The 12777-nt window shown below is 39.4% G+C and overlaps 12 non-coding genes across 12 annotated transcripts; all 12 read right to left on the reverse strand.

The window, feature by feature from the left end:
• Window positions 1–562: 562 nt before the first annotated feature.
• On the reverse strand, window positions 563–634 carry trnae-uuc. Its single transcript has one exon. It is a non-coding gene; the product is annotated as a tRNA-Glu (tRNA).
• Window positions 635–844: 210 nt separating this feature from the next.
• On the reverse strand, window positions 845–917 carry trnar-acg. Its single transcript has one exon. It is a non-coding gene; the product is annotated as a tRNA-Arg (tRNA).
• A 984-nt stretch (window positions 918–1901) lies between these two features.
• Window positions 1902–1973, reverse strand: trnae-uuc. Its single transcript has one exon. It is a non-coding gene; the product is annotated as a tRNA-Glu (tRNA).
• A 210-nt stretch (window positions 1974–2183) lies between these two features.
• On the reverse strand, window positions 2184–2256 carry trnar-acg. The gene has a single exon. It is a non-coding gene; the product is annotated as a tRNA-Arg (tRNA).
• A 552-nt stretch (window positions 2257–2808) lies between these two features.
• trnae-uuc lies at window positions 2809–2880 on the reverse strand. Its single transcript has one exon. It is a non-coding gene; the product is annotated as a tRNA-Glu (tRNA).
• A 1267-nt stretch (window positions 2881–4147) lies between these two features.
• Window positions 4148–4219, reverse strand: trnae-uuc. Its single transcript has one exon. It is a non-coding gene; the product is annotated as a tRNA-Glu (tRNA).
• A 210-nt stretch (window positions 4220–4429) lies between these two features.
• Window positions 4430–4502, reverse strand: trnar-acg. The gene has a single exon. It is a non-coding gene; the product is annotated as a tRNA-Arg (tRNA).
• Window positions 4503–5486: 984 nt separating this feature from the next.
• trnae-uuc lies at window positions 5487–5558 on the reverse strand. The gene has a single exon. It is a non-coding gene; the product is annotated as a tRNA-Glu (tRNA).
• Window positions 5559–8153: 2595 nt separating this feature from the next.
• trnae-uuc lies at window positions 8154–8225 on the reverse strand. Its single transcript has one exon. It is a non-coding gene; the product is annotated as a tRNA-Glu (tRNA).
• A 1931-nt stretch (window positions 8226–10156) lies between these two features.
• On the reverse strand, window positions 10157–10228 carry trnae-uuc. Its single transcript has one exon. It is a non-coding gene; the product is annotated as a tRNA-Glu (tRNA).
• A 1269-nt stretch (window positions 10229–11497) lies between these two features.
• trnae-uuc lies at window positions 11498–11569 on the reverse strand. Its single transcript has one exon. It is a non-coding gene; the product is annotated as a tRNA-Glu (tRNA).
• Window positions 11570–11779: 210 nt separating this feature from the next.
• Window positions 11780–11852, reverse strand: trnar-acg. The gene has a single exon. It is a non-coding gene; the product is annotated as a tRNA-Arg (tRNA).
• Window positions 11853–12777: the final 925 nt, after the last annotated feature.

The raw sequence follows: 12777 nt of genomic DNA on the forward strand, positions 1-12777 counted from the left end.
CGTTGAAATGATGCTTGTTGTAATTACAAGCTCCATCTTTTTCTCAGCGATGTTGGAGAAAAGTCCCATATAAAATCAGTCTAAAATGTGTTTGAATCGAGAACTGCCAGACACAATGAAAAGTATACAGTATTTTTTCCAGCTTGATTTTGGTCAAATAAATCTAGTTTTGAGCCAAACAGGAGTCAAATATTCAATCTTCTGACCTGTTATCAGACACGTTATCCATTGCGCCACTGGCCGCACAGCCAAGCTGAAGTCAGGACACACCTAGGCCAGTGTACACAGTCATAGCTTCTGTCACCGACAAGGTTCCTTGGGATTTCTGTTACAGATGCAAATCTTAATTTGATCCTCCTGTTGTTGCATGAATTTTACTGCAGAGCAAGAAATGCAGCAATGAAGTGTATTCAACGTTTAAAATGCCTTGTATAATTTGAATCTACATAACATGTCACATTTCCTGTTGCTGAGGGAATATTGTTGTGTTGTGTGAAACTGCTGCCAGTTAAAATGCAGTATCTGTTGTTACACAAGTGCATCCCAAACAACAAGATATTCTTTCCCATACCAGGAGTTGAACCCAGGCCACCTGGGTGAAAACCAGGAATCCTAACCGCTAGACCATATGGGAAGACACATACTTAAAATACACATCACAGACAAATCTTTAAATGTTGACATTATGCCTTTTGGATTAAAAGCTACATCTTTTTTTCTCTGAGATGTTGGGGAATGTCCAGATGAAATCAGTCTAAAATGAGTTTGAAGTGAGAACAGCCAGAAGCACTGAAAAGTATACAGTATCAATCCCGGCTTGATTTCAATAAATTAAATTAAGTATCGAGCCAGCCAGGAGTCGAACCTAGAATCTTCTGATCCGTAGTCAGACACGTTATCCATTGCGCCACTGGCCCCACGTCTAAGCTGAAGTCAGGTCACAGCTAGACCAGTGTACACAGTCATTGCGTCTGTCAACAAAAAGGTTCCTTGGTTTTCTGTTTCAGATGCATATCTTAATTTGATCCTCCTGTTGTTGCATGAATTTTACTGAAGAGCAAGAAATGCAAACTTGAAGTGTATTCAATGTTTAAAAAGTCTTGTAAATTATGAATCTACAAAACATGTCACATTTGCTGTTGCTGAGGGAATATTGTTGTGTTGTGTGATTCTGCTGCCAGTTAAAATGTGGTATCTGTTCTTACACAAGTGCATCCCAAATGACAAGATGTTCTTTCCCATACAGGGAGTTCAACCCGGGCGAAAACCAGAAATCCTAAAAGCCAGACCATATGGGAAGACAGTTACTTTAAAAAAACATCACAGACAAATCCATAAACGTTGAAATGATGCTTGTTGTAATTACAAGCTCCATCTTTTTCTCAGCGATGTTGGAGAAAAGTCCCATATAAAATCAGTCTAAAATGTGTTTGAATCGAGAACTGCCAGACACAATGAAAAGTATACAGTATTTTTTCCAGCTTGATTTTGGTCAAATAAATCTAGTTTTGAGCCAAACAGGAGTCAAATATTCAATCTTCTGACCTGTTATCAGACACGTTATCCATTGCGCCACTGGCCGCACAGCCAAGCTGAAGTCAGGACACACCTAGGCCAGTGTACACAGTCATAGCTTCTGTCACCGACAAGGTTCCTTGGGATTTCTGTTACAGATGCAAATCTTAATTTGATCCTCCTGTTGTTGCATGAATTTTACTGCAGAGCAAGAAATGCAGCAATGAAGTGTATTCAACGTTTAAAATGCCTTGTATAATTTGAATCTACATAACATGTCACATTTCCTGTTGCTGAGGGAATATTGTTGTGTTGTGTGAAACTGCTGCCAGTTAAAATGCAGTATCTGTTGTTACACAAGTGCATCCCAAACAACAAGATATTCTTTCCCATACCAGGAGTTGAACCCGGGCCACCTGGGTGAAAACCAGGAATCCTAACCGCTAGACCATATGGGAAGACACATACTTAAAATACACATCACAGACAAATCTTTAAATGTTGACATTATGCCTTTTGGATTAAAAGCTACATCTTTTTTTCTCTGAGATGTTGGGGAATGTCCAGATGAAATCAGTCTAAAATGAGTTTGAAGTGAGAACAGCCAGAAGCACTGAAAAGTATACAGTATCAATCCCGGCTTGATTTCAATAAATTAAATTAAGTATCGAGCCAGCCAGGAGTCGAACCTAGAATCTTCTGATCCGTAGTCAGACACGTTATCCATTGCGCCACTGGCCCCACGTCTAAGCTGAAGTCAGGTCACAGCTAGACCAGTGTACACAGTCATTGTGTCTGTCAACAACAAGGTTCCTTGGTTTTCTGTTTCAGATGCATATCTTAATTTGATCCTCCTGTTGTTGCATGAATTTTACTGAAGAGCAAGAAATGCAAACTTGAAGTGTATTCAATGTTTAAAAAGTCTTGTAAATTATGAATCTACAAAACATGTCACATTTGCTGTTGCTGAGGGAATATTGTTGTGTTGTGTGATTCTGCTGCCAGTTAAAATGTGGTATCTGTTCTTACACAAGTGCATCCCAAATGACAAGATGTTCTTTCCCATACTGGGAGTTCAACCCGGGCGAAAACCAGAAATCCTAAAAGCCAGACCATATGGGAAGACAGTTACTTTAAAAAAACATCACAGACAAATCCATAAACGTTGAAATGATGCTTGTTGTAATTACAAGCTCCATCTTTTTCTCAGCGATGTTGGAGAAAAGTCCCATATAAAATCAGTCTAAAATGTGTTTGAATCCCAAACAACAATCCCAAACAACAAGATATTCTTTCCCATACCGGGAGTTGAACCCGGGCCACCTGGGTGAAAACCAGGAATCCTAACCGCTAGACCATATGGGAAGACACATACTTAAAATACACATCACAGACAAATCTTTAAATGTTGACATTATGCCTTTTGGATTAAAAGCTACATCTTTTTTTCTCTGAGATGTTGGGGAATGTCCAGATGAAATCAGTCTAAAATGAGTTTGAAGTGAGAACAGCCAGAAGCACTGAAGAGTATACAGTATCAATGCCGGCTTGATTTCAATCAATTAAATTAAGTATCGAGCCAGCCAGGAGTCGAACATAGAATCTTCTGATCCGTAGTCAGACACGTTATCCATTGCGCCACTGGCCCCACGTCTAAGCTGAAGTCAGGTCACAGCTAGACCAGTGTACACAGTCATTGTGTCTGTCAACAACAAGGTTCCTTGGTTTTCTGTTTCAGATGCATATCTTAATTTGATCCTCCTGTTGTTGCATGAATTTTACTGAAGAGCAAGAAATGCAAACTTGAAGTGTATTCAATGTTTAAAAAGTCTTGTAAATTATGAATCTACAAAACATGTCACATTTGCTGTTGCTGAGGGAATATTGTTGTGTTGTGTGATTCTGCTGCCAGTTAAAATGTGGTATCTGTTCTTACACAAGTGCATCCCAAATGACAAGATGTTCTTTCCCATACAGGGAGTTCAACCCGGGCGAAAACCAGAAATCCTAAAAGCCAGACCATATGGGAAGACAGTTACTTTAAAAAAACATCACAGACAAATCCATAAACGTTGAAATGATGCTTGTTGTAATTACAAGCTCCATCTTTTTCTCAGCGATGTTGGAGAAAAGTCCCATATAAAATCAGTCTAAAATGTGTTTGAATCGAGAACTGCCAGACACAATGAAAAGTATACAGTATTTTTTCCAGCTTGATTTTGGTCAAATAAATCTAGTTTTGAGCCAAACAGGAGTCAAATATTCAATCTTCTGACCTGTTATCAGACACGTTATCCATTGCGCCACTGGCCGCACAGCCAAGCTGAAGTCAGGACACACCTAGGCCAGTGTACACAGTCATAGCTTCTGTCACCGACAAGGTTCCTTGGGATTTCTGTTACAGATGCAAATCTTAATTTGATCCTCCTGTTGTTGCATGAATTTTACTGCAGAGCAAGAAATGCAGCAATGAAGTGTATTCAACGTTTAAAATGCCTTGTATAATTTGAATCTACATAACATGTCACATTTCCTGTTGCTGAGGGAATATTGTTGTGTTGTGTGAAACTGCTGCCAGTTAAAATGCAGTATCTGTTGTTACACAAGTGCATCCCAAACAACAAGATATTCTTTCCCATACCGGGAGTTGAACCCGGGCCACCTGGGTGAAAACCAGGAATCCTAACCGCTAGACCATATGGAAAGACACATACTTAAAATACACATCACAGACAAATCTTTAAATGTTGACATTATGCCTTTTGGATTAAAAGCTACATCTTTTTTTCTCTGAGATGTTGGGGAATGTCCAGATGAAATCAGTCTAAAATGAGTTTGAAGTGAGAACAGCCAGAAGCACTGAAGAGTATACAGTATCAATGCCGGCTTGATTTCAATCAATTAAATTAAGTATCGAGCCAGCCAGGAGTCGAACCTAGAATCTTCTGATCCGTAGTCAGACACGTTATCCATTGCGCCACTGGCCCCACGTCTAAGCTGAAGTCAGGTCACAGCTAGACCAGTGTACACAGTCATTGTGTCTGTCAACAACAAGGTTCCTTGGTTTTCTGTTTCAGATGCATATCTTAATTTGATCCTCCTGTTGTTGCATGAATTTTACTGAAGAGCAAGAAATGCAAACTTGAAGTGTATTCAATGTTTAAAAAGTCTTGTAAATTATGAATCTACAAAACATGTCACATTTGCTGTTGCTGAGGGAATATTGTTGTGTTGTGTGATTCTGCTGCCAGTTAAAATGTGGTATCTGTTCTTACACAAGTGCATCCCAAATGACAAGATGTTCTTTCCCATACTGGGAGTTCAACCCGGGCGAAAACCAGAAATCCTAAAAGCCAGACCATATGGGAAGACAGTTACTTTAAAAAAACATCACAGACAAATCCATAAACGTTGAAATGATGCTTGTTGTAATTACAAGCTCCATCTTTTTCTCAGCGATGTTGGAGAAAAGTCCCATATAAAATCAGTCTAAAATGTGTTTGAATCGAGAACTGCCAGACACAATGAAAAGTATACAGTATTTTTCCCAGCTTGATTTTGGTCAAATAAATCTAGTTTTGAGCCAAACAGGAGTCAAATATTCAATCTTCTGACCTGTTATCAGACACGTTATCCATTGCGCCACTGGCCGCACAGCCAAGCTGAAGTCAGGACACACCTAGGCCAGTGTACACAGTCATAGCTTCTGTCACCGACAAGGTTCCTTGGGATTTCTGTTACAGATGCAAATCTTAATTTGATCCTCCTGTTGTTGCATGAATTTTACTGCAGAGCAAGAAATGCAGCCATGAAGTGTATTCAACGTTTAAAATGCCTTGTATAATTTGAATCTACATAACATGTCACATTTCCTGTTGCTGAGGGAATATTGTTGTGTTGTGTGAAACTGCTGCCAGTTAAAATGCAGTATCTGTTGTTACACAAGTGCATCCCAAACAACAAGATATTCTTTCCCATACCGGGAGTTGAACCCGGGCCACCTGGGTGAAAACCAGGAATCCTAACCGCTAGACCATATGGGAAGACACATACTTAAAATACACATCACAGACAAATCTTTAAATGTTGACATTATGCCTGTTGGATTAAAAGCTACATCTTTTTTTCTCTGAGATGTTGGGGAATGTCCAGATGAAATCAGTCTAAAATGAGTTTGAAGTGAGAACAGCCAGAGGCACTGAGAAGTATACAGTATCAATCCCGGATTGATTTCAATCAATTAAACATTAAGTATCAAGGCAGCAAGGAGTCGAACCTAGAATATTCTGATCCGTAGTCAGACACGTTATACATCGCGCCACTGGCTCCACGTCTAAGCTGAAGTCAGGTCACAGCTAGACCAGTGTACACAGTCATTGCGTCTGTCAACAACAAGGTTCCTTGGTTTTCTGTTTCAGATGCATATCTTAATTTGATCCTCCTGTTGTTGCATGAATTTTACTGCAGAGCAAGAAATGCAAACTTGAAGTGTATTCAATGTTTAAAAAGTCTTGTAAATTATGAATCTACAAAACATGTCACATTTTCTGTTGCTGAGGGAATATTGTTGTGTTGTGTGATTCTGCTGCCAGTTAAAATGTGGTATCTGTTCTTACACAAGTGCATCCCAAATGACAAGATGTTCTTTCCCATACTGGGAGTTGAACCCGGGCGAAAAACAGGAATCCTAAAAGCCAGACCATATGGGAAGACAGTTACTTTAAAAAAACATCACAGACAAATCCATAAACGTTGAAATTATGCTTGTTGTAATTACAAGCTCCATCTTTTTCTCAGAGATGATGGAGAAAAGTCCCATATAAAATCAGTCTAAAATGTGTTTGAATCTAGAACTGCCAGACACAATGAAAAGTATACAGTATTTTTCCCAGCTTGATTTTGGTCAAATAAATCTAGTTTTGAGCCAAACAGGAGTCAAATATTCAATTTTCTGACCTGTTATCAGACATGTTATCCATTGCGCCACTGGCCGCACAGCCAAGCTGAAGTCAGGACACACCTAGGCCAGTGTACACAGTCATAGCTTCTGTCACCGACAAGGTTCCTTGGGATTTCTGTTACAGATGCAAATCTTAATTTGATCCTCCTGTTGTTGCATGAATTTTACTGCAGAGCAAGAAATGCAGCCATGAAGTGTATTCAACGTTTAAAAAGCCTTGTATAACATGTCACATTTCCTGTTGCTGATGGAATATTGTTGTGTTGTGTGAAACTGCTGCCAGTTAAAATGCAGTATCTGTTGTTACACAAGTGCATCCCAAACTACAAGATATTCTTTCCCATACCGGGAGATGAACCCCGGCCACCTGGGTGAAAACCAGGAATCCTAACAGCTAGACCATATGGGAAGACACATACTTAAAATATACATCACAGACAAATCTTTAAATGTTGACATTATGCCTGTTGGATTAAAAGCTACATCTTTTTTTCTCTGAGATGTTGGGGAATGTCCAGATGAAATCAGTCTAAAAATGAGTTTGAAGTGAGAAAAGCCAGAAGCACTGAAAAGTATACAGTATCAATCCCGGCTTGATTTCAATCAATTAAACATTAAGTATCGAGGCAGCAAGGAGTCGAACCTAGAATCTTCTGATCCGTAGTCAGACACGTTATACATCGCGCCACTGGCCCCACGTCTAAGCTGAAGTCAGGTCACAGCTAGACCAGTGTACACAGTCATTGCGTCTGTCAACAACAAGGTTCCTTGGTTTTCTGTTTCAGATGCATATCTTAATTTGATCCTCCTGTTGTTGCATGAATTTTACTGCAGAGCAAGAAATGCAAACTTGAAGTGTATTCAATGTTTAAAAAGTCTTGTAAATTATGAATCTACAAAACATGTCACATTTGCTGTTGCTGAGGGAATATTGTTGTGTTGTGTGATTCTGCTGCCAGTTAAAATGTGGTATCTGTTGTTACACAAGTGCATCCCAAATGACAAGATGTTCTTTCCCATACTGGGAGTTCAACCCGGGCGAAAACCAGGAATCCTAAAAGCCAGACCATATGGGAAGACAGTTACTTAAAAAAACATCACAGACAAATCCATAAACGTTGAAATTATGCTTGTTGTATTACAAGCTCCATCTTTTTTCTCAGAGATGTTGGAGAAAAGTCCCATATAAAATCAGTCTAAAATGTGTTTGAATCGAGAACTGCCAGACACAATGAAAAGTACACAGTATTTTTCCCAGCTTGATTTTGGTCAAATAAATCTAGTTTTGAGCCAAACAGGAGTCAAATATTCAATCTTCTGACCTGTTATCAGACACGTTATCCATTGCGCCACTGGCCGCACAGCCAAGCTGAAGTCAGGACACACCTAGGCCAGTGTACACAGTCATAGCTTCTGTCACCGACAAGGTTCCTTGGGATTTCTGTTACAGATGCAAATCTTAATTTGATCCTCCTGTTGTTGCATGAATTTTACTGCAGAGCAAGAAATGCAGCCATGAAGTGTATTCAAAGTTTAAAAAGCCTTGTATAATTTGAATCTACATAACATGTCACATTTCCTGTTGCTGAGGGAATATTGTTCTGTTGTGTGAAACTGCTACCAGTTAAAATGCAGTATCTGTTGTTACACAAGTGCATCCCAAACAACAAGCTTTTCTTTCCCATACCGGGAGTTGAACCCGGGCCACCTGGGTGAAAACCAGGAATCCTAACCGCTAGACCATATGGGAAGACACATACTTAAAATACACATCACAGACAAATCTTTAAATGTTGACATTATGCCTGTTGAATTAAAAGCTACATCTTTTTTTTCTCTGAGATGTTGGGGAATGTCCAGATGAAATCAGTCTAAAATGAGTTTGAAGTGAGAACAGCCAGAGGCACTGAGAAGTATACAGTATCAATCCCGGATTGATTTCAATCAATTAAACATTAAGTATCAAGGCAGCAAGGAGTCGAACCTAGAATATTCTGATCCGTAGTCAGACACGTTATACATCGCGCCACTGGCTCCACGTCTAAGCTGAAGTCAGGTCACAGCTAGACCAGTGTACACAGTCATTGCGTCTGTCAACAACAAGGTTCCTTGGTTTTCTGTTTCAGATGCATATCTTAATTTGATCCTCCTGTTGTTGCATGAATTTTACTGCAGAGCAAGAAATGCAAACTTGAAGTGTATTCAATGTTTAAAAAGTCTTGTAAATTATGAATCTACAAAACATGTCACATTTTCTGTTGCTGAGGGAATATTGTTGTGTTGTGTGATTCTGCTGCCAGTTAAAATGTGGTATCTGTTCTTACACAAGTGCATCCCAAATGACAAGATGTTCTTTCCCATACTGGGAGTTGAACCCGGGCGAAAAACAGGAATCCTAAAAGCCAGACCATATGGGAAGACAGTTACTTTAAAAAAACATCACAGACAAATCCATAAACGTTGAAATTATGCTTGTTGTAATTACAAGCTCCATCTTTTTCTCAGAGATGATGGAGAAAAGTCCCATATAAAATCAGTCTAAAATGTGTTTGAATCTAGAACTGCCAGACACAATGAAAAGTATACAGTATTTTTCCCAGCTTGATTTTGGTCAAATAAATCTAGTTTTGAGCCAAACAGGAGTCAAATATTCAATTTTCTGACCTGTTATCAGACATGTTATCCATTGCGCCACTGGCCGCACAGCCAAGCTGAAGTCAGGACACACCTAGGCCAGTGTACACAGTCATAGCTTCTGTCACCGACAAGGTTCCTTGGGATTTCTGTTACAGATGCAAATCTTAATTTGATCCTCCTGTTGTTGCATGAATTTTACTGCAGAGCAAGAAATGCAGCCATGAAGTGTATTCAACGTTTAAAAAGCCTTGTATAACATGTCACATTTCCTGTTGCTGATGGAATATTGTTGTGTTGTGTGAAACTGCTGCCAGTTAAAATGCAGTATCTGTTGTTACACAAGTGCATCCCAAACTACAAGATATTCTTTCCCATACCGGGAGATGAACCCCAGCCACCTGGGTGAAAACCAGGAATCCTAACAGCTAGACCATATGGGAAGACACATACTTAAAATATACATCACAGACAAATCTTTAAATGTTGACATTATGCCTGTTGGATTAAAAGCTACATCTTTTTTTCTCTGAGATGTTGGGGAATGTCCAGATGAAATCAGTCTAAAAATGAGTTTGAAGTGAGAAAAGCCAGAAGCACTGAAAAGTATACAGTATCAATCCCGGCTTGATTTCAATCAATTAAACATTAAGTATCGAGGCAGCAAGGAGTCGAACCTAGAATCTTCTGATCCGTAGTCAGACACGTTATCCATCGCGCCACTGGCCCCACGTCTAAGCTGAAGTCAGGTCACAGCTAGACCAGTGTACACAGTCATTGCGTCTGTCAACAACAAGGTTCCTTGGTTTTCTGTTTCAGATGCATATCTTAATTTGATCCTCCTGTTGTTGCATGAATTTTACTGAAGAGCAAGAAATGCAAACTTGAAGTGTATTCAATGTTTAAAAAGTCTTGTAAATTATGAATCTACAAAACATGTCACATTTGCTGTTGCTGAGGGAATATTGTTGTGTTGTGTGAAACTGCTACCAGTTAAAATGCAGTATCTGTTGTTACACAAGTGCATCCCAAACGACAAGCTTTTCTTTCCCATACCGGGAGTTGAACCCAGGCCACCTGGGTGAAAACCAGGAATCCTAACCGCTAGACCATATGGGAAGACACATACTTAAAATACACATCACAGACAAATCTTTAAATGTTGACATTATGCCTGTTGAATTAAAAGCTACATCTTTTTTTTCTCTGAGATGTTGGTGAATGTCCAGATGAAATCAGTCTAAAATGAGTTTGAAGTGAGAACAGCCAGAGGCACTGAGAAGTATACAGTATCAATCCCGGATTGATTTCAATCAATTAAACATTAAGTATCAAGGCAGCAAGGAGTCGAACCTAGAATATTCTGATCCGTAGTCAGACACGTTATACATCGCGCCACTGGCTCCACGTCTAAGCTGAAGTCAGGTCACAGCTAGACCAGTGTACACAGTCATTGCGTCTGTCAACAACAAGGTTCCTTGGTTTTCTGTTTCAGATGCATATCTTAATTTGATCCTCCTGTTGTTGCATGAATTTTACTGCAGAGCAAGAAATGCAAACTTGAAGTGTATTCAATGTTTAAAAAGTCTTGTAAATTATGAATCTACAAAACATGTCACATTTGCTGTTGCTGAGGGAATATTGTTGTGTTGTGTGATTCTGCTGCCAGTTAAAATGTGGTATCTGTTCTTACACAAGTGCATCCCAAATGACAAGATGTTCTTTCCCATACTGGGAGTTCAACCCGGGCGAAAACCAGGAATCCTAAAAGCCAGACCATATGGGAAGACAGTTACTTAAAAAAACATCACAGACAAATCCATAAACGTTGAAATTATGCTTGTTGTATTACAAGCTCCATCTTTTTTCTCAGAGATGTTGGAGAAAAGTCCCATATAAAATCAGTCTAAAATGTGTTTGAATCGAGAACTGCCAGACACAATGAAAAGTACACAGTATTTTTCCCAGCTTGATTTTGGTCAAATAAATCTAGTTTTGAGCCAAACAGGAGTCAAATATTCAATCTTCTGACCTGTTATCAGACACGTTATCCATTGCGCCACTGGCCGCACAGCCAAGCTGAAGTCAGGACACACCTAGGCCAGTGTACACAGTCATAGCTTCTGTCACCGACAAGGTTCCTTGGGATTTCTGTTACAGATGCAAATCTTAATTTGATCCTCCTGTTGTTGCATGAATTTTACTGCAGAGCAAGAAATGCAGCCATGAAGTGTATTCAACGTTTAAAAAGGCTTGTATAATTTGAATCTACATAACATGTCACATTTCCTGTTGCTGAGGGAATATTGTTGTGTTGTGTGAAACTGCTGCCAGTTAAAATGCAGTATCTGTTGTTACACAAGTGCATCCCAAACAACAAGATATTCTTTCCCATACCGGGAGTTGAACCCGGGCCACCTGGGTGAAAACCAGGAATCCTAACCGCTAGACCATATGGAAAGACACATACTTAAAATACACATCACAGACAAATCTTTAAATGTTGACATTATGCCTTTTGGATTAAAAGCTACATCTTTTTTTCTCTGAGATGTTGGGGAATGTCCAGATGAAATCAGTCTAAAATGAGTTTGAAGTGAGAACAGCCAGAAGCACTGAAGAGTATACAGTATCAATGCCGGCTTGATTTCAATCAATTAAATTAAGTATCGAGCCAGCCAGGAGTCGAACCTAGAATCTTCTGATCCGTAGTCAGACACATTATCCATTGCGCCACTGGCCCCACGTCTAAGCTGAAGTCAGGTCACAGCTAGACCAGTGTACACAGTCATTGTGTCTGTCAACAACAAGGTTCCTTGGTTTTCTGTTTCAGATGCATATCTTAATTTGATCCTCCTGTTGTTGCATGAATTTTACTGAAGAGCAAGAAATGCAAACTTGAAGTGTATTCAATGTTTAAAAAGTCTTGTAAATTATGAATCTACAAAACATGTCACATTTGCTGTTGCTGAGGGAATATTGTTGTGTTGTGTGATTCTGCTGCCAGTTAAAATGTGGTATCTGTTCTTACACAAGTGCATCCCAAATGACAAGATGTTCTTTCCCATACTGGGAGTTCAACCCGGGCGAAAACCAGAAATCCTAAAAGCCAGACCATATGGGAAGACAGTTACTTTAAAAAAACATCACAGACAAATCCATAAACGTTGAAATGATGCTTGTTGTAATTACAAGCTCCATCTTTTTCTCAGCGATGTTGGAGAAAAGTCCCATATAAAATCAGTCTAAAATGTGTTTGAATCGAGAACTGCCAGACACAATGAAAAGTATACAGTATTTTTCCCAGCTTGATTTTGGTCAAATAAATCTAGTTTTGAGCCAAACAGGAGTCAAATATTCAATCTTCTGACCTGTTATCAGACACGTTATCCATTGCGCCACTGGCCGCACAGCCAAGCTGAAGTCAGGACACACCTAGGCCAGTGTACACAGTCATAGCTTCTGTCACCGACAAGGTTCCTTGGGATTTCTGTTACAGATGCAAATCTTAATTTGATCCTCCTGTTGTTGCATGAATTTTACTGCAGAGCAAGAAATGCAGCCATGAAGTGTATTCAACGTTTAAAATGCCTTGTATAATTTGAATCTACATAACATGTCACATTTCCTGTTGCTGAGGGAATATTGTTGTGTTGTGTGAAACTGCT

The sequence above is a fragment of the Oncorhynchus mykiss genome, unplaced genomic scaffold (genome assembly GCF_013265735.2).
Source record: "Oncorhynchus mykiss isolate Arlee unplaced genomic scaffold, USDA_OmykA_1.1 un_scaffold_304, whole genome shotgun sequence".
NCBI classification, from domain to species: Eukaryota; Metazoa; Chordata; class Actinopteri; order Salmoniformes; family Salmonidae; genus Oncorhynchus; species Oncorhynchus mykiss.